The sequence below is a fragment of the Cricetulus griseus genome, chromosome 5 (assembly GCF_003668045.3).
Source record: "Cricetulus griseus strain 17A/GY chromosome 5, alternate assembly CriGri-PICRH-1.0, whole genome shotgun sequence".
Lineage (NCBI taxonomy): Eukaryota > Metazoa > Chordata > Mammalia > Rodentia > Cricetidae > Cricetulus > Cricetulus griseus.
Window position 1 is genome coordinate 88852493 of NC_048598.1, and position 19591 is coordinate 88872083.

Sequence of the window (19591 nt, forward strand, 5' to 3'; positions counted from 1 at the left end):
GTTAATTGGTTTAATTTAGCCATGCTATTGTGAACATACTGTATTCTGTATCATAATTGTGCATGACTTTATTTATGAACTAAATAAATGAATGAAAAAAAAGAGAACCCCCAGAAGAAACCAATCCTGTTGACAGCTTCCTCTTGGGCTTGCTGCCCCCATCTCTGTGAGACCAGTTGCCTGTTGATCAGGTCCCACAGCTTGCTGTGTTACAGTAAGATGAACAGACAAATACAACAAAGGAGTATTCAGACCTTACCCTTCTTTCTTGTGATCCTTGGCTGATGTTCCTTATTAGCTAAACCCCACCAGTGCTAGAGAGCATAGAAGTGAGTGGGTACGGTCACCAGGGGTAGCTTCCACAGTTCGGAGGAGACTGAAGAAAGAGTGGGGTCTGGAGGGACAGACAGTGTCTATAAAACTGGGAGACTCAAGGCTGGATGGCTCAGCTGTTAAGAACACTGGCTGCTGCTCTTCCAGAGGACCAAGGTTCAATTCCCAGAACCCACATGGCAGCTCACAACTATCTATAACTCCAGTTCCAGGGGATCTAACACCCTTACACAGACAGGAATGCAGGTCAAACATCAATACACATAAAACAAAATTAAAAATTCAAAACAAAACAAAACTGGGAGAGTCATAGAGGGGCAACAGAGCAGTCTGACACCAGGTTTACAAATTGGCAAAGCATAGGATGGGGTGATGAAAACAACAGCACTTGGACCAAGGACACACAGAGCCAGAGTTTGGCTTTAAGGGGTATGATAGGTGATACTGCCAGCACTGAACTATATTTTATCATGTGAACCAGCACCCAGGGCACAGATGGAGAACACAGTGTTAAAGAACTTACCTAGATGACCCTCAAGCCTAACACCTTAAGCCAGGCCCCCAAAAGAACATCTATAATATCTGCACTCAGGTGGTGGAGGCAGGACATCAAGAGTTCTTAGTAAACCGTCTCAAAATTCAAGAGTGAAAAGCAAGTGTACGGGAAAGTCTCACTTCTTCCACAGAGTCCTGGAAGCTTCCATCACAGCTTCAGCTTCGCCTCGCCTTCTCTTCTTGGGGTGTGAGCCATGTGGCTTTCTCTTTATAGTGACTGTTCACCTCAGCCCTTCTCCTTCTGTGTGGCTAGAGCCTTCACTTCAGGCTGTGGGACTGTTGACCAGTGTACTCTCCCGCCCACCTGTCGCTGATTACTCCACAGCTTCTAGTCCCTGGTCTTCTCAAGTGGGAAGCACCGGATGCCATTATCTGTCCTCATAGGGACCTCAGGTGTCTAGATCAGGGATGTGGTGAAGACATAACTGTCCTCCTTACATGAGTTGCAGTGGGGATGGATGCTCGGCAGCATCCCTAACCCTCCTTTGCTTCTAAACGGTCCATTAGTACAGAGCTACCTGCCTCACAAGCCTAGCTTGAGAATAGACTAAGAATCAAATCTATGGTTAGAACAAATGGGCAGGCATGTCCGGGAAGTGGAGGAAGGGGTGGTAAGCCCCAACACACCTAGATTATAAAGACCTCTGGGGGAGAAAGGCCGGAGAGACGCACTAGTTGGCATAGGCTCACAATAATGGCTCCCAGTGGTTGGGCACCTACCATAAGCCTGATTTGAGAGTCCTCCATGGACCACCTCTTCTACTGTTCCTACACACCCTGAGACACTGTGGGATAGTACATTCTACAGATGAGGAAACTTGGACACAGAGGCATCGCCTAGCTAACCTCCAAAATAACCTCTGGGCCAGGCAGAATCTAGAGGCTGCCCTCTGAGTTTCTTGTCTTTCTTCTTTCTGGGGGGGGGTAGATTTATTATATCTCATTGATGAGAACTGGGTCACATGCCTATTCCTAAGCCAATCACAGAGAAGAAGAACAGGGCCCCTATGAATGTCTTGACTCAATCTAGACCTTCAAGGACTAGAAATAGACCCAGCTGAGCTGCGAAGGAGAAGGTGGAGACTGAATAAAATCACTGAGAAGAAGGTGAAAAAAACACACAAGGCCAGCCCTGGAGGTAGCTAATAGCAAACACCAATATGTGGTGATATACTTTGTTTATGATCTAACAAATAAAACTTGCCTGAAGACCAAAGTGCAAAGCTAGCCACACTAGTTAACCATAGAGCCAGGCAGTGGTGGTACACACCTTTAATCCCAGGACTCAGGAGACAGAGGCAGATGGATCTCGGTTAGTTCCAGGCTGCCCTGGGCTTCACAAAAATTGATCTAGTCCAAAAGAGAAACAGAGCTCACAGAAAGGTAATCTCAGAACTTGGGATCCCACGCCTTTAATACCAGTACTAGAGAGGAATTTCGTGGAGAGCAATGCAGTCTGCAGTCACATGGAGGACAGGGTTGCCACCTTTGGGTCTGAGCCTTGGTAGAGGTGAGAACTCTCCTCTAGTGGTGGCCGCTTTGCTTTTGTGATCTTCAGCTTGAACCCCAATATCTGTCTCTGGGTTTTTATTATTTGCACTACACCAATACATAGAGTGATTTCCTGAAGTGCTTTACCAAAGGGTAAAGAGCTGTAAGCAGCAGGGTTAGAACTCAAATCCAGAAAGAGAACAGAGATGTTAAGGATAAACTACTCACCTCACAGTTATCTCCCTGGACAGGTCCCTTGATGAAGGGAGCCTTTCTCTTGGTGACTGGCGATTTTGTCATCCAAAGCTAGAAGGCTGTAACTATAGCTTCTTGAGGCAGAGGATACCCCTGATGCTTGCAGCACTTCCTTCACTGTGGTGCCATGAGGCTCCCTCATCGTGGTCCTGCCAACCTGGATGCCACATCATGGCTGCACTTCCCTGCCTCTTCTGTACAAAATACTCCCATGTGTTTGACAGCTCTTCCTCTGTCCATATTTGATATATGGCTGTAATTACAAGCTCTCCTCCACACAACCTGCAGGCCAATAAATGCCTTTGAAAGTCAGGGGGACACCACCCTAGCCACTCGCCTAAATAACCAGCATATGTTTCCTTAGGGACCCTTCCCTCTAGGTTAAAAAGTGCCAGGCCAGGCTCTGCCTCCTCCTGCTTGCCTGGTATGAATCAGGATAGGCAAGAGGTCAATGACCTATTTCAACAGACATCCTGAAAAGGCCAGAATGAAGACTCCCTCCACCAGAAACTTACCTGGAATGACTCAGACGAGTCTGCAACTGGGAGATGAGTTACCCAACCAGCCATACCCTCCCCAGAGAACCTTTTCCATGTGGTTCAGCAGGGATTCTCCTTCCTTGAAACAGACCAACTTCACTTCCATTCCTTTTACCACCTTTCTAAATTAGCCAGTCTAGGATCTGTGTCTCTAAGTTCAAGGGCTGCTTCTCCTTAAGCAAGTTACTTACGTCTCTGTGTCCTGAACGGGGGATAATGATGATTCAGGCTGCTGAAAAGGAATGTTGTAGCCTGGGTGGCCTGTACAACAAGCATTCATTTCTCCCAGTTCTGCAGGCTGACATCTGGGATAGGGGAGCCAGCATGGCTGGGTGTGATGATGGCTCCTTTCCAAGATGCAGATAATCTGGCCTTTCCTTGTATCTTTGCACAGGATGGGGATTTGGGGGGGGGGGGAGATGGCTAGCTAGATCTTCTGGCTCTTCTTACATGGCACTAATCCAATTCATGGGGTCCCCACCCTCACAAGCTAATCACTCCACACCCCCACCCCATCTCCTAATCCCATCACAGGTGTGTTTAGGGGTTTAAATATAAATTTGAGGTGGGGAAGGCATTCAGCCCATCATAAAAAAGCATGTGTGTGCGAACGTTAGACTCCAGTTCTTAGATCAGTGCATGGTGTATGGCACATGGCCTCTCACGTTTATTTGTATCATTTCCACTGTTTGCAAAGGAAACCTTTGCAAACTGCATGGCTTCTCCACCTGGAGTGTAGCAATCCTCACAACCCAGGCTACAGGTACCAGAAATGGGCTCCAGGTCTCCCCACAAGAAAGCAGGGGAAAGAAAGCCTCAGGCAGATCTGAGGCTGGAAATCCTCATGTCTTCTCACTCTGTCGCCTGCCCTGAAAACTCACTTCTCCTGAACTGTTTCATTTCTGAGTAACTCAGGCTTGCTGAGAACACTCCGAGGTGCCAAAGAGAGGTGACACCAGTTGTGATCCAGGGCCACGGTTCCAGAAGTCACCAATCATCAAGGTCTTCTCCAAGAAAGGAAGGTGAGGAAGGTGAGGACCTCTCCCCAGTTGGTCACTTGCCCTATCCTGTTCTCTGTAGGGATCCTAGGAGTGAGAGAGAGAGGGACATTGCAGGAAAACAGGCTAGTGGGTCGGATGGGAAAAGGATACAAAAGACAAACCCGCCAGAGCATGGGTGTGCTGGTGGCATATTTCTCCATCTCCTTAGATGGAGGAGATCTTAGAGGGAGGAGATCATTCAGCCAAGCTCAGGAACCTACCTGGCTGAGGAGAACGCTGGGCCACGGGCCACTGTTGCTTCTTAGATTTGGGGGTAAAGCCCCAGCTACCAATGAAACATCATTTTTCTTGTTTGTTGTTTTTGTGAAAGTGTGAAACTAGGGGAAAACTAAGATTACTTCTGGGTTTTCTCACCTAATGAATATTGTAAGGAACCCTTGTCACTAGGCTTTCCAGGCAGGATGGGTCGGCTCCACTGGAGAAGAGAGGGGGAGAGAGGGGACAGTAGTGAGGAGCCGGCATAGGAAAAGGAAGAAGATGGGTTGCACCCTTGAGCCTTTGGAGATAAAGAAGTTGTACTCTTGGCTCTGGAGAGTATGTGGAGAGGCCTGTGAGCTTCCCTGGCATGCAGTGCTGACCCTCCAATCATTTAATTAGTGAGGAAGACAAGCCAAGAAAAATGGAGACACTGGTGACTAGAGAACAGATTACCCTAAGAGAGAGAGGCTGTGTCTCATGGGGATGAAATTAACAAAGCACCAAGACTTCTATTGGGTCCAAGAATGATGGGGGAATGTCCTTCTGTATATGTTTCTCTTATTGGTTGATGAATAAAACACTGATTGGCCAGTAGCCAGGCAGGAAGTATAGGTGGGCTATCAGATGAGGAGAATTCTGAGGAGAGGGGCTGAAAGGAGCAGTCAGAGAGACACCATGTAGCCGTCGAAGGAGTAGCAGGTCTGGGCATTCTTGTGTAAGATAAGACCATGTAGAAATACATAGATTAGTAGTTATGGGTTAATAATTAAGAGAGAGTTAGCTAGTAAGAAGCCTAAGTCATTGGCCAAACAGTTTATAATTAATTTAAGTCTCTGTGTGTTTATTTGGGGCTAAACGGCTGTGGGACCAAGCAGAACAGAAACTTCATCTACAAAGGAAGTCCTACCATTACAGCTCTGGCCATGCCCAGGGTAGCCATGAGGAGACTGGAAGCAGCTCCTGAGAAGCCATGTCACACACAGGACCACGTAAGAGAGGGGACCCTCCTCAAGGCACAAGTCAGGTAAGGTGGGATTCTGGGGGTGTCTGCATGGGAGTGCAGACAGGGCATCCTGGGGATGGGTGATTCCTGGAGAGTGAGGTGTGTTTGTGGGTGTGGTCTGCCTCAGGGAAGGGCAGCAGTAGGCAGGAGTACAGCCTCTGGGAACTTGGCAACACCAGGAAATGGCACTTCCTGCTGTAAAGCCTAGCTTGTTCCCTCTCACAGACTTCCTGATTCTGAACTGTATGGTTCTCTGTGCCTCATCTCCCCCACGGAGAACAGATGTGGGGCTGGCCTCAGTAAAGACCTACTCTCTGTGTGGTACCATGTTTCTTTTTTTTTTTTTTTTTTTTTTTTTTTTTGGTTTTTTGAGACAGGGTTTCTCTGTGTAGCTTTGGAGCCTATCCTGGCACTCGCTCTGGAGACCAGGCTAGCCTCCAACTCACAGAGATCCGCCTGCCTCTGCCTCCCAAGTGCTGGGATTAAAGGCATGTGCCACCAATGCCTGGCTGGTACCATGTTTCTTGACCACCCTGACTCCCTGGAAGTGGGGGTGGCTGGTCCAGATGCACAGTCAGAGAAGGGCTGGGCTCTCCTTAGGCCCTCAGGGTCAAGGCCCTTCTTCAAGAGGTCAGCATGACCACATGGCAGCACAGGCCCAAACTGGAGTCACAAGGGCCTGCAGTTCTATCCATGTAGAGATGCTAAGCCCATGGGGTTCTGGGCAGGCCTGGAATTCATTTGGGGTTCAGCCTCCTTCCTTGTAAACAAGCATGCTGGTTCTCTGAGGCCTGTTCTGACTTCTGTTCTAGAATTCTGTACTGGGATGCTTGATATGGAGTATCTGCTTTCGCCCCCACAGTCCCCCCAGTGAGACAGGGCAACTCTCCTTCCCGTAAGGCAGGACATTCCTGAGCAAAGCTTCCTCCTCCCCAATGCTAACGACATCATTTATACAAACACTGGCTGGGCTGACTCATGACCTTGACTCTGTGCTGGTCACCACTGTCTCTAGGACCTCCCCTTGGGAATTCGTAGTCTAGCTGATTCAGACAATAAAACCCCACAGAGAGGAAGTCCAGAAAGCCTGTCAATGAAGGGAACAGTTTGCTTATGGGGGAACATCAGGAAATGTGCTAGGTTCTGAATGGTGAGTAGGAATTCAACAAAGGGACAAGGCTAGGAATTCGTCTGCAGAGGGAAGAGAATGTGTAGAACAGTATAAGAACCAGACAGCTGATAGACATGAAGATGCATGCCCACGGACCCATCATGCAACTTCCAGGCTGGCTCCCTGGCCTGGACTTTCCATTACAGACCTTTGTTTCACGAGAGGACAATGTTGTGAATGCTGGTGACACTGGGAGACAGGAGCTGGGGCCCTCTCCTGAGCATCCTCTAATGCATGGGACACTACTGTCCCCCAGAGTTCTCCAGCCCCGAATGCCAGGGACCTCACAGCCACAGCTGAGGCTTAGAAAGGCTGAAGTTGGGCTGGAGAGATGGCTCAGATGTTAGGAGCACTGACTGCTCTTCCAGAGGTCCTGAGTTCAATTCCCAGCAATCACATGGTGGCTCACAACCATCCGTTATGAGATCTGGTGCCCTCTTCTGGTATGCAGATATGCTTGTATATTATGTATACAAGCAGAATGTTGTATACATAATAAATAAAAAAATTCTTTTTTAAAAAAAGTACAAGTGTTACTATTTAAAGAAAGAAAGAAAGAAAGAAAGAAAGAAAGAAAGAAAGAAAGAAAGGCTGAAGTCTCCAAGGCCACCATAGGCAGAGCAGGACAGACCATGCCAATCCTGGAGCCCACCTCACTTGTAGGTTTGAGGACAGAGTCCTTGAATGCTCCTGAGGCTACTCTAGAGGGTAGAACCTAGATTGTGGGGGGCTCCTTCTCATGTGCTGCTAAAATTCTTTCCCTGGGGGAGACATAAATAACATCTACCCTTACCTTCTTATGGTTCCAACAGCAAATGGAGGCACAATTCTACTGAGGTTCACTCTAGGGAACCAATGAGTTCACCAGGCTTACGCTTAGAGCAGGGGTAAGGGGTTACAGGCAGGAACGTGAGTAACCTTAAAGCTGCCACACTAGAAGGTCTGAAGCAGCCAGTGTGGGTGATGATTCTATGGCTGTGTAGATGGCATTGCCCCCCCTCCCCCCGTTCTTCCTCGCTACTATTCTATCCCTTCCCTGAGACCACATGCAATTAGGGCAGAATCACATATAACTGATTGGGAGGGATGGCTGAATACTCAAGTTGAGGGTCCCATGACTCTCCCTGCCTCCTCCTCTCCACTCCACCCTTCTATGAGAGAATGTCAACAGTCAACAAGCCCAGCTATAGTGATATTTTGGGAGCCCCAGCAGAACTTCTGAAGATGGTGACAGTATGGCTCAGAGGATTGTCCAGTACAACACTCCAATCCTTTCTCCCACCTTTACATTGCCATCTCCCACAGAAGCCCTGAGCCTCAGAGAGGGCCACATAGATGTCTGTTTACCTCCAAATCCAGCAAAGTATTGAGACCTCATTGCTTTCTCATCAATCACTCTGTCTCTAGATCATGGGTGTTGGCAAGTCTCCGGCAGTTTTCCTTCTACTATGAAACACAGGTGAGGAGAAGAACTAGGAAATGGAAAAATATCCAAAGGGACTCTGACTGCCATGGTAACTTACGGTTGCAAACACAAACGCTGGGAGAGGAGGGCTGAGGGGGGAGCACCTTCACCGGCAAGTGGTAACAGCTGCTTCTCTGCTGAAACCTGACTTCCTTGGTCACAGGTTTTTGTGAATGTCTTGAACCAAAGGTGAAGTTCCCTCTGTGGGTCAGGCTTAAGCTGGCATTACCTATAACCACTCATGCCACTATTTCACTAGCTGGTCCATCTTGCCTGGTGCTTCCATTGTGATGAATGTAGGATCCACCCCTGAGCAGGACTTTTGGCCTCAATTATCTGGAGCAACCTTAGCAGCTTCTTCTGACTACAAAAGCTAGCAGGGAGGTGACCCTTCTGGCTCAGTCCTAGCCTTAATTTTCCAAGTCCTGCAACTAATGCACCGGACCCGGTCAGCACCAGGGTCCTGACCATCTAGTTCTGGCATGCAACCAATAGCAGTGGCAATAGCCTCGGTCATTTGTGAGCCTTTAGGCCAACAACCCCTAAAGATATAACTCGCCCTCAGTCAATAACCTCTCAGCATTTGAGAGCATCCATTTACTCCCTCACGAGACATCCTTGTTTACTCTTTAATGTTTACAGACACAGGCCATTGCATACTTTTGCAGGTCACCTTGGCAGGTAGCTTGTTCAAGGACATTTTTATTAGAGTTTAAAGGAAAACCCCAGGGCAGGCAAGCTGTAAATCTCAACAGTTGTTCAGAAGAGGAGAAAGGAGAAGGGGAAAGCCATGCTATCGCTTTGAGCTGGGTGGAGATAAGGCGTGTGGGGGATATGCAGCTGCTTGGTGGGGATAGGAGCATTACAGAAAGAGTGAGGAAGTCCAGGGTGTCAGGAAAAGCATGCTCAGGCCTTGGTCAGCATTGGAAAAGAAGAAGCAAAAGGAAGAGGAAAAGAAGGAAAGCTGGGTCTGAGTTAAGATGCAAAGAGGGGCCAGACCCAGCAGAGGCTCCCAGGGCTCTGAGGGACTGCCCTGAGGCTGGAAACGCTGGGAAGAAAAGTCTCACTAAAGAGCTAATTATCCCTATCTCTTTAGCATAGTTTAACTAGACCTGCCTTCCTGAGGGGTGGTCCTTGTCCAGTGGTTAACCTGCCCAACTCACTACCTCTTTATAAGTAGAGACTAAGGCATCTCTCTCTCTCTCTCTCTCTCTCTCTCTCTCTCTCTCTCTCTCCCTCTCTCCCTAGAGGTAGATTTTTTTTTCCCTGAGAGGTGGCAGCATCTTTCACTTAATGCGCCTTTAATGTTTCCTAATAATTGGAGTACACATCTTGGACCCCCTGGGTTTCTGTTTAGGGTGACCCCTTCTTTGTGTGGAGGAGGGGGAGCGTTTTATTCCTGCTGAACTGTGCACCACTCCAAAGAAAGTCCAAGCAGCTCTTCACTGCCAACACACAGCTCCAGGGAGGGAAAGTTCTCACAGAGGTCATGGAGGTATGCCTAAATTTGCCTGTTTCTCCATGCCCTCACCTTCCCCTCCTCAGCAAAACTGAACCCCAAGTTCAACCTATGCCTCAGAAATATTGCATGACTTCCCACTTGGTGAACAGCGTGTGAGGCTGGCTTGGATAGAGGCACAGTCCCCAAGCCTACCTCTCCAGACTGTGTCATATCCCTACTCCTAAACTCACACGTATCTCATTGCATGCTCAGCCTTCTGTTATAAACCACCATCATGGATCAAGACAAAAGATCCTGTTGCTTGGCAACAGAACTGTGACTGTGATGGTTTAAAGTAAGTTGTCCTCCGTAGGCACATAGGTTTGAATGCTTGTTCCCCATTGGTGGAACTCTTTTGGAAGGATTAAGTGGTGTGGCCTTGCTGAAGGAGGTGTTTTCCAGGGGTGGGGGTGGGTAGGCTTGAGGTTTCAAAAGACTTCTGTCATTCCTACTGCCTCCTGCTTGCAGATCAAGATGCAAGCTCTTAACTGCTGCTCCAGTGCCATGTTCCCCACCATGATGTGATAGACTCTAGCCCTCTGGAACTGTAAGCCATAAGTGCACACTTCCTTCCTGAAGCTGCCATGGTCATGGTGTTTCATCCTAACAATAGAAAAATCAATAAGATAGTAACCTATCTCCCACTCAGTGTAGGCTCAATTATTGAGTCACCTTCCACCACCCCGCTCCATCTCCTCCCTGGTTATAGGCTTCCCATCTCCCCATCCTTTCCTACTTAAACACTAGCTCACCTGTCCCAATGCATTCTTCTACTCAACTGTGTCCTGTGGTTCCATTTTTTTTTTTTTCTCTTTGGATGCTGGCTGTGTAAACTGCCTATGGTTAGAGTAGCCAATTCTTAAATAGAAGGAAAAATATGAGTTTCAGGCCACCCTTGGAGCCTTGACATGAAGCCAACTGTCTTAGTTAGGTTTACTATTGCTGTGAAGAGACACCATGACCACAGCAACTCTTATAAAGAAAACGTTTAATTGAGGTGGCTCACGTACAATTTCAGAGGTTCAGTCCATTACAATCACGACGGGGAGCATGGCCGTGTGCAGGCAGACATGGTGCTGGAGCTGAGAGTGCTACATCTTGCAGGCAACAGGAAGTCAACTGACTGTCACACTGAGGGAAGCTTGAGAAAAAGAGATCTCAAAGCCCACCCCCGACAGTGACATACTTCCTCCAACAAGGCCACACCTCCTAATAGTGCCACTCCCTTTGGGGGCCATTTTCTTTCAAACCACCACACCAACTGAATCCACACACTGGGGTTTGCAAATGATTTAGTATTATGTACTGTTTTCATTATTCAGCACTTTCTCATAGCAGGGCTCCTTGCAATGACTTGGCAGACAGATAGCACCCAGTAAGTTTTCTCCTAGAGTAGCCCCAGTCAGGAGCAGCAGAGTTCTTGGGTTCCAGCAGTCAGGCTCCCACTGCCAGCATCATGAGGATGGAAAGCAGGAAGTGAATGGTCCAGCTTCCCTTTCAGACCAGGTATGCTATGATGTTATAAAGGCCCACTGCCCCTCCACACTGGGTTGGCCCCAATTTAGGCCTTCTCTTTCTTCTCTCCAGATTCCCTCAGCACTCAGAATAGAGGATTATATAAAAGCACCTCAGTTGGAGCCTTCTCTGGCTGAATGTGCAGCAGCCTAGGGTCCACTTTTTTCTGTCTCCTCACAGGCATGCTTCTTTGTTTGGCTGTGGGGATGGACTGACTATAAGGCCTGTCTCCTGGAGAAAATCACTGAGGGTCAGACAGCCCAGCTGAGACAAAGGTTGCAAAGTCCCCACCATGTCTCCTCTCCTGGTCTGACCCATGCTTGATGACAGCCATCAAAATTCTCACCTCTGATTAATCCCAGCCAGGTCTTGTCCTGTGTGGTGCTTTGAATAAAAATGACCCCATAGGCTCATAGGGAGTGGCACTATTAGAAGGTATGACCTTATTGGAGTAGGTGTGGTCTTGTTGAAGGAAGTGTGTCACTGGGGGAGGGCATTGAGGCCTCAGATGTTCAAGCCCTGCCCAGTGTGGCATTCTCTTCCTGCTGCCTGAGGATCCAGATGTATACACTCAACTCCTTCTCCAAAGTCATGTCTGCCTGCATGCCACCATACTTCCTGCCACGATGATAATGAACTGAACCGCTGAACTGTAAGCCAGCCCCAATTAAATGTTTTCCTTTATAAGGGTTTTGGTGATCATGGTGCCTCTTCACAGCAATAACATCCTAAGACATTCTGCTTCCTCCACCCTGTGAATTCTGGAGAGTGCAAGAGACCAGGGTTGGGAGAAGATAGAACAGAGCCCTTCCAAGTCTTCTGTCTCAGCCTGCTCCCCATGACCTACCCAGAGACAGATCTGCCACTGGGCTGTGGGCTAACCTCAGACCTCACCTCTATCAAAGAGACTTAATTGAAGCCAGTCATGCTAAGGTCTCCCTTCTCCCAGTGTCCATCAGTGCATGCTCCAGAAGTGTGCCACATGCTGTGTTCTCTCAGTGTGGATGTCAGCAGTACTGTTTGTGACACTAGGCACCTGGAAGGAGTGACTTCCTACCACCAACCCCATGGGCCATGGGATTTGCCCATGAGTAGGAACAGTTAACCACTTTTTCCCGGTGGATACTTGGAACTCAACACAGTAATCCCTGCACTTGGGAGGTGAGAACAGAAGGATCAGAAGTTCGAGACCAGCCTCAGCTACATATCAAGTTCAAGACCTGCCTCGGCTACATAAGACCCTACCTCAAAAAAAAAAAAAAAAAAAAGAAAAAGAAAAAGAAAAAGAAAGAAAAAAAGTCAGACCCTCCTGACCTTATGACAGGGCAGGTCCTGATAGACCCACTGTTTGCAAACATGCTGACCACACCTGACCACACAGCACAACAGCTTAGCCACACACAACACTCTTCTGTGATCCTAGGGCTGCTTGGGAGCTTCAGTTGGTGTCACTGTTCATCAGCAAGACAGATTCACTTCACATTTGCTCACCCAAGGAAAGACCCCTCCCCAAAGAACCAAGTACAGTTGCTACTGAAAACATGTCATCTTGGAATCATTATAAATCTGAAAACTCCTAGACTATGACCAGCCAGTAACCATCTGCCTGTGCTTTTCCATGCAACTGTCCAAATCATGGCTGCCTGTTTCTTTTTGAACACTAGGGCGGGCCTTGATGGACAAGTAATTGTGAGGAAAAACAAAAACAAAAAAAACAGCCCTCTGTTGTGCTAAGCCACTGAGATTTTTCTGTCACTGTAGTTACCTGTCCTGGCTGATAATGTGTGAGTGACCAGCGTGTCTCTTGGTCATCTCGAGGCACAGAATAGGTCTATAGCTACTCTGAATTTTCATTCATGTTATTGAAGCCTCTGCTCCTTGCCTATGAGTCTGGCAGAAAGTAGACTGTCACAGAGTGCTTCCCTCTTAAGTATGTACAGTATACTGCAGGGTTGCTGGCCTCATTTCCTTTCAATCATGATAAAACACTCAGACCAGAAGTAACCTGAGAAGGAAAGAGGTTATTTGGCTCACACTCACTCCCATGTCATAATCATAATAGAGGCAGAAATTCAAGTAGGAAGTAAAACAAAAACCATAGAGAAACACCTGCTTATTGGCTCACTCTCTGGCTCGCTCATGCTTAGCTAGCTTTCGTAGGTAGCCCAGGACCGCTTGCCCAGGGATGGCACTGGCACTGTCCACAGTGGCTTGAGCCCTCCTATACCAGCCAGCAATCAAGACAATGCCCCACAGACATGTTCATGGGCCAATCTGATCGGAGCAGTTCCTCAAATAAAGAATTGCCACAGGCTTAAGTGAGGGTCCCTCTTCCCAGGTGATGCTTCTTTGTGTCAAATTGACAACAAAAACTAGCCATCCCAGGAGCTGGAGAAATGGGTTGGTGGTAAAGAGCACTGGCCGCTCTTCCAGAGAACCTGGGTTCAATTCCCGACACCTACATGGTGGCTCATTAACCATCTGAAACTCTCTTGCTGCCTTGGGCACTGCATGCACATGGCACACAAATATACATGCAAACAAAACACTCATATATAAAAGTAAATGAATCTTTAAAAATGAACCAGAACAGCTACTCAATCTGATCATTCAAATCTATCAACCTTTCTTCCTACTCAAGTATAGTTCTTCCTGTAGCCATCCTTTTTGAATAAACACATACCTTCCCACCTTCACTAGTGACCAAGGGTCCTCAGAGTGTACTGTATGTCTCCCCAGAGCTATGGGCTTTGTGCTGGGGAGACTTGAACTGCCATTGCTACAGTTGTTATACAATAGGCAGCAGCCCAGAGACAGATCCTCCCTGGAGCAACCAGAGTTCTTTGCTTTCATCTCCACTTATATTTCCAATGATTTTTCTCCCAGAGATCCAGAAGTTCTTCCAGGTCTTGGGGTCTCAATCCTAGGACTTCCTAATACACTCTGCTTTATGTCAGTTGCTTAAAATCTCGTTGAGCAGGCCTTCACTCTCTCTAAAAGGCCACAGGCTCAATACCCTACCGCTGTCACCACTACATAGAACAACCACAGAGTGCCTTGTCTCCATGACAGTGGGAGATGGTGATACAGGTCATGTATCCTTAGAGCTGGATCCCAAAGCCTATGAGGACCAGTCACAACCTCTCCCATAATTGTGGTGGCTCTCACCTCGCACTTAGACTGCTGACCTTCTCACAGCTGTTGGCACCTGCTCTAAAATGCATGAATGGAGCTGAAATGAAGTTCAGTTGGTATACTGCTTGCCTAGCACAAGGACCAGGGTTCAACCCCAGACATATCCTGAGTATTCTAGCCTGTAATCTTTGCACCAAGGAGGTTGAGCAGGGGGGACAGGAACTCTCATCTACATAATTGCTTGGAGGCCACTTTATCCTTTAAAGAATAAAATGCAAAAGTATCTTTTCTTTGTTGAAACATGCTCCAAAACTAGTAGCCTGCCCCTTTGTTGCCACCCCAAGATAAGGATTTAAAACTCACTTTCTCTAGGCACCCCACATGAGTCTTGACTCCTTGGGCACATGGCTCCCTCTTGTCTCCGTAACTCCCAGACCACTTCAGGTGCTCATGGAGTGACAGGAATGAATGGCAGTTCCCAGAGCAATTTCCTCCAAGCATCAAAAGAAAATCTACACACAAGGACCACAGCTCTCTCCAGCCCTGAGCCCAGGGCCTGGTGGGGAGGACAACAAGGAGCTGAAGGAATAAAGACAACCCGATGGGGATGTCCTTCTGTATATGTTTCTCTTATTGGTTAATGAATAAAACACTGTTTGGTCAATAGAGGCAGGAAGATAGACGGGACTAGATGAGGAAAACTCTGGGAAAGGCAGAGAGAGACCAAAAAGAGATACCACGTAGAGACTGGGAAGATAGGATGCGCCAGATGTTCTCTGGTAAGATAAGGCCATGTAGAAATACATAGATTAGAAGTTATGGGATAATAATTAAGACAGCTAGTCAATAAGAAGTTCTAGCCACTAGCCAAACAGTTTTATAATTAATATAGCATCCATGTGTTTATATGGGGATGAGGGCAGCTGCAGGACCTGGTGGGATTAGAAAACTCCAACAACAACAACCTCTGTTGAAACAGCAATGTCCCTTTGTCAAAAGTGGCAGTGCAGAGCAGACCCAAAAAGTCTACACCTTTTATGATCTCTTCACTGTAATCCTCACCCCAACACTTCGACCTTACTTCACAACTCACAGATTCTATACATGATGTTGGAAAATTAGATTTAGGGAAGCTGTCCCTCCCTACTCTACATGCTTGGTATTGAGGGCTACTTTGAATGAACTTCAGGGCCCAGCCAGATGGCTCAGTGGGTAGAAGCATGAGTCACCAAGCCTGGTGACTGAGTTCCATCCCTGCACAGTGGAAGGGGAGATCAAACTCTTGCAGGTTGCCTTCTAGCCTCCACAGGGTATGCCATGGCATTCTCACCCCTCTACACACACACACACACACACACACACACACACACACACACACACAATCAATCAATCAATCAATCAATCAATCAATTTTTTTTAAAGAAATACAACTCCAGTAAGTCCTTTCGTGAAGAACATCTTGCCATCATTCCCTAAAGAAATAGGCCGCTCTCACACGGGTGGAGACCAGGCTAGGGAGAACCTTCATCTCAGAGGCTGTAAAAGGAATAAGACATCTGTCCTTTGCCAGCAGGAACCTCAGGACCACAGGCCTGTGTGTCATGGGTGATGAGTCCAGCAGCAGTGTGTGTCGATGGGCCTCAGTGTAAGAAGGCAGGCAGCCAGGCATCTTTGTCTCATCACTCCCAGGGTGTGTGTACATGCATGCTGAACACATTTGGTGTAGTACCTCAGTCACAAGCTGTGTCACAAAGATATCAGGGCTGGGGTCTATGTCTGCTTCTGGCTGGAGTCATTCCTGAGTGGCTACAGTGGGGATTTAGGACTTCACCCCATCCCTCTGGGAACCACCCTCCACCCATCACTTGCTCAACTGTCGTGGGGCCTTTGGGCACTGTCCACATGGGATCCTCCTCTCCTGAGTGGGACACGGGATTAAATTCCAGCCTCTACCCAGTGTCCTCATGACTGGAAACCATGTGAAGCTGGCTCTTCAGTGGCATGTCTGGTGCTTTGTGGACCACAAGGCAGAGAGAGGAAGTGTGAGACAGAATGAAACTGCCACCCAGAGGAGCCCACCAGGAGCTGCCTCCTCCATGCACGCAGCTCACGCTGCCTCTACAATACCCTTTCTTCAGGTCCAGCACAGGGCCACCTCCTACCTGGCTGGGTCACCTTCTCTCCAGGCCAGTCACATGGAGGCTTGCATTATTTGCTTTCCCCCTGGCCTGAGTTCCTTCAGGGCAAGAAGCCTGAATCTTGACCCGTGTGCACCCAGCACTTGGTGTTTTACAGAACAGTGCCTGTCTGTGCCCTGGGGCTGAAAGTCCAGACAGCCATGTCCTATAGCCACTGTTGACCGGGTCCCCTCTGCCCCCTGTACAGTTGTAGGCAGAGAGTGGATTTAACCTTAGTCTCCGGCCTCTGTGGGAGCCTGGGTTTCCCCGGGTTTATGGCGGATAGAAACACTGGTCTCCTTTTCATGCTTCCCTATTCTGGGGAAACTGAGGCAAAGGGCCTCCATGTTCTGACCCAATGATATGGTAGTGAGGAAGCGTCCTGGAGCATTGAACTCAAAGGCAGTGGGACTCATTCCTGAGCTGGCTACAGTACATGTGACTAACAGTGACTAGATGTCCCCTGCTGCTGGCTTTCGGGACTTTATGGAAAGAATCAAGGATAGCTCTTAATCCAGGGGGAGAGGGCCTCAGTAACTGCCCAGGACATTTGCTCTACAAATGTTGGCACCCCTAGCTTCCATAAATATGAAATTGTAAGGCACATGTCCTCATCTGGATCTCGTGTTATTTATTCAAGGATACATAGGAAACCCTTTCATCTGAACAAACCTAGATTTCCTTTACTGACGAGCACTGGTTACCAATATGGTCCGTCATTCCCAACTGTGTTTTTTAGATAAAGCTGTGTCTGTGTTTGGTGAAGGCCTCCTGCAGTGGACATTTCACTTAATGCTACATCGAAAGCAATGCTGTGAACGAAAACTTCTACGCACACATCTGATCACCTGGGTCACGTATGTACGCTCTCACAGCAGACATCGTGATGTTGCTCCATGCTGTTAGCTCACTAGGAAGAAAGCCTGCCTTTGAAACTCTCCCTCCGCAGCAGCCTCGGAAGCACAGGTTCCTTCACGGTTCACCAGTGCAGCATTCTGTGACCTTGTAAATAGTTTTCAGAGTCCATTCATGGGCATGGTGCTACATCTAACTCTCTAGGTTCCAAGCCAGCCAGGGCTACACAGTGAGACCTTGTCTTCAAAACAAAAAATCCACCTATCCTTTATAAAATAATGCTCCCTCCTTTTTTTAATACCTTTATACCTCTATCTTTATTTTTTCCCATTCATTTATTTAGCTCATAAATAAAGTCATGCACAATTATGATACACAATACAGTATGTTCACAATGGCATGGTTAAATTAAACCAATTAACATGTTATATATTCATCATTTTTGTTTTGAGAACACTTAAAGTATACTATCTCACAACTTTTAAAATATAGCATATTGTTATCAACCATATTTATCATGCTCATGCTCCCTCCTTTTAAAAGCTGGCTTCAAAGAAGACAGTGCCTAGGAGAAATGCCTCTACTGTACAGCCTCTATCACTCCTGGGGCACAAGACTCAATAGCTCTCACTTAGCCCTGTGTGCAGGGTAGGATTAGAGTTTGCATTTTACAGATGAGCAGCAGCAGGGACTTGTCAGAAGAAGTCCTTCATCAAAAGAGTAGACGTGGGGGAGGGGGGCGGATTTCCCCTATCATATGTGCTAGAGCACACTTTAAAAAAAAAGTGTCCGCTGTAGCCAGTCTCTCTCTGTCCCACCAGCCAGCTGCCAAATAACCACATGGAGACTTATTATCAATTATGAAAGCTTAGCCTGTAGTTTAGGCTTATTTCTAACTAGCTCCTAAAACTTAAATTCACCCATTTCTATTAATCTACCGCCTGCCACGTGACTTGTGGCTGTTACCTGTCCCCCTGCATGCCCTGCTTCCTCTACATCTGGCTGTGCCTTCTTCCCAGCATTCTCTCTGCCCTGAAAATCCTGCCTAGCTATTGGCCATTCTGCTTTTTATTAAATCAATCCAGGTGACACATCTTTGGAGTATACAAGAAGACTATTCCACAACAGTCTTCAATATGTTTAAGGCTGAGAGGAGATGGAATAGGACGGCTAGAGAGATGATATAGGATGGTCGGATGTATGAACAAAGAAATAAATGGATACATTGATGGATAATAAGCAAATAGCCTGACTTTTATCAAAGAGAATACAAAGTCATAAATCCATGCTCCCTGAGTACTTGATCCTATTCTCTTTTTTGTTTGAAGATGTATTTATGTATTATGTATACAGTGTTCTACCTTCATGTATGACTGGAGGCTAGAAGAGGGCACCAGATCTCATTACAGATGGTTGTGAACCACTGTGTGGTTGCTGGGAATTGAACTCAGGACCTCTGGAAGAGCAGTCAGCACTCTTAACCACTGAGCCATCTCTCCAGCCCCACTTGATCCTATTCTTGTCCATTTGTTCCAAGAAAATAATTCAAAGTAATAAAATTTCCCTGACCCCCTTCCCCAAATTGTAGTAGTTTTGCTTCTAACATAGCAAACTCGGAAGGCAGAGGCAGGTGGATCTCTGTGAGTTTGAGGCCAGCCTGGTCTACAAAGTGAGTTCCAGGACAACTAGAGCTACACAGAGAAACCTGTCTTGAAAAACAAACAAGTGTGGCTTAAATGAGCAGAGGCTTGAGCTGCTGAGTAAGTCACAACAGCATAGCCATTCAGGTAACACCAGGCTGACAGTGTAGAAAAAAATATATAATATCATTTTATATTTTGAAATAATTTTTAGGAAAGAACCTTCCATCTATGTTTGCAGTGCTCTGTTAAAGTTAAATGGAAAAGTATTTTCACAGAAGGTCAAGTCCCCTTGCACCTCAGAGTTGTTTTACTGTCAGCCCTGCTTTCCACTTTCCGGAAACAGAGATGGGGAGCAAGCCTCCATCTCCTATAGGAGTAGTGGGTTTGTTCTTGCCAGTGGACAGGTCAGAGCAGACATTTATAAACTGTGAGGTCATGTTATATGTGGGTTGAAATTATGTAGCCCCTCCGTTAAGATTAAAAGGAACAAGAAGTAAATAAAGAGAGCTGTCCATGAATGGTTTTCAGAGAAATTAAAATCAAAGCAAAAGTAATTTAATGTTTTAGTCAAATTGGTTTGGTGAGATAACAACACACAAAACAAACAGAAACAGACATAATACGGTATTATTATTAATTCAGTATTATTATTAATAATATGTAATGCCGTATTTTATCCAAGTCAGAAAAGTCA

At 47.0% G+C, this 19591-nt stretch overlaps 1 long non-coding RNA gene across 1 annotated transcript; it reads left to right on the forward strand.

Moving 5' to 3' along the window:
* Positions 1-4091: 4091 nt before the first annotated feature.
* On the forward strand, positions 4092-17615 carry LOC118238909. Its single transcript, XR_004770320.1, has 3 exons — positions 4092-4204; positions 5308-5456; positions 17139-17615. It is a non-coding gene; the product is annotated as an uncharacterized LOC118238909 (long non-coding RNA).
* Positions 17616-19591: the final 1976 nt, after the last annotated feature.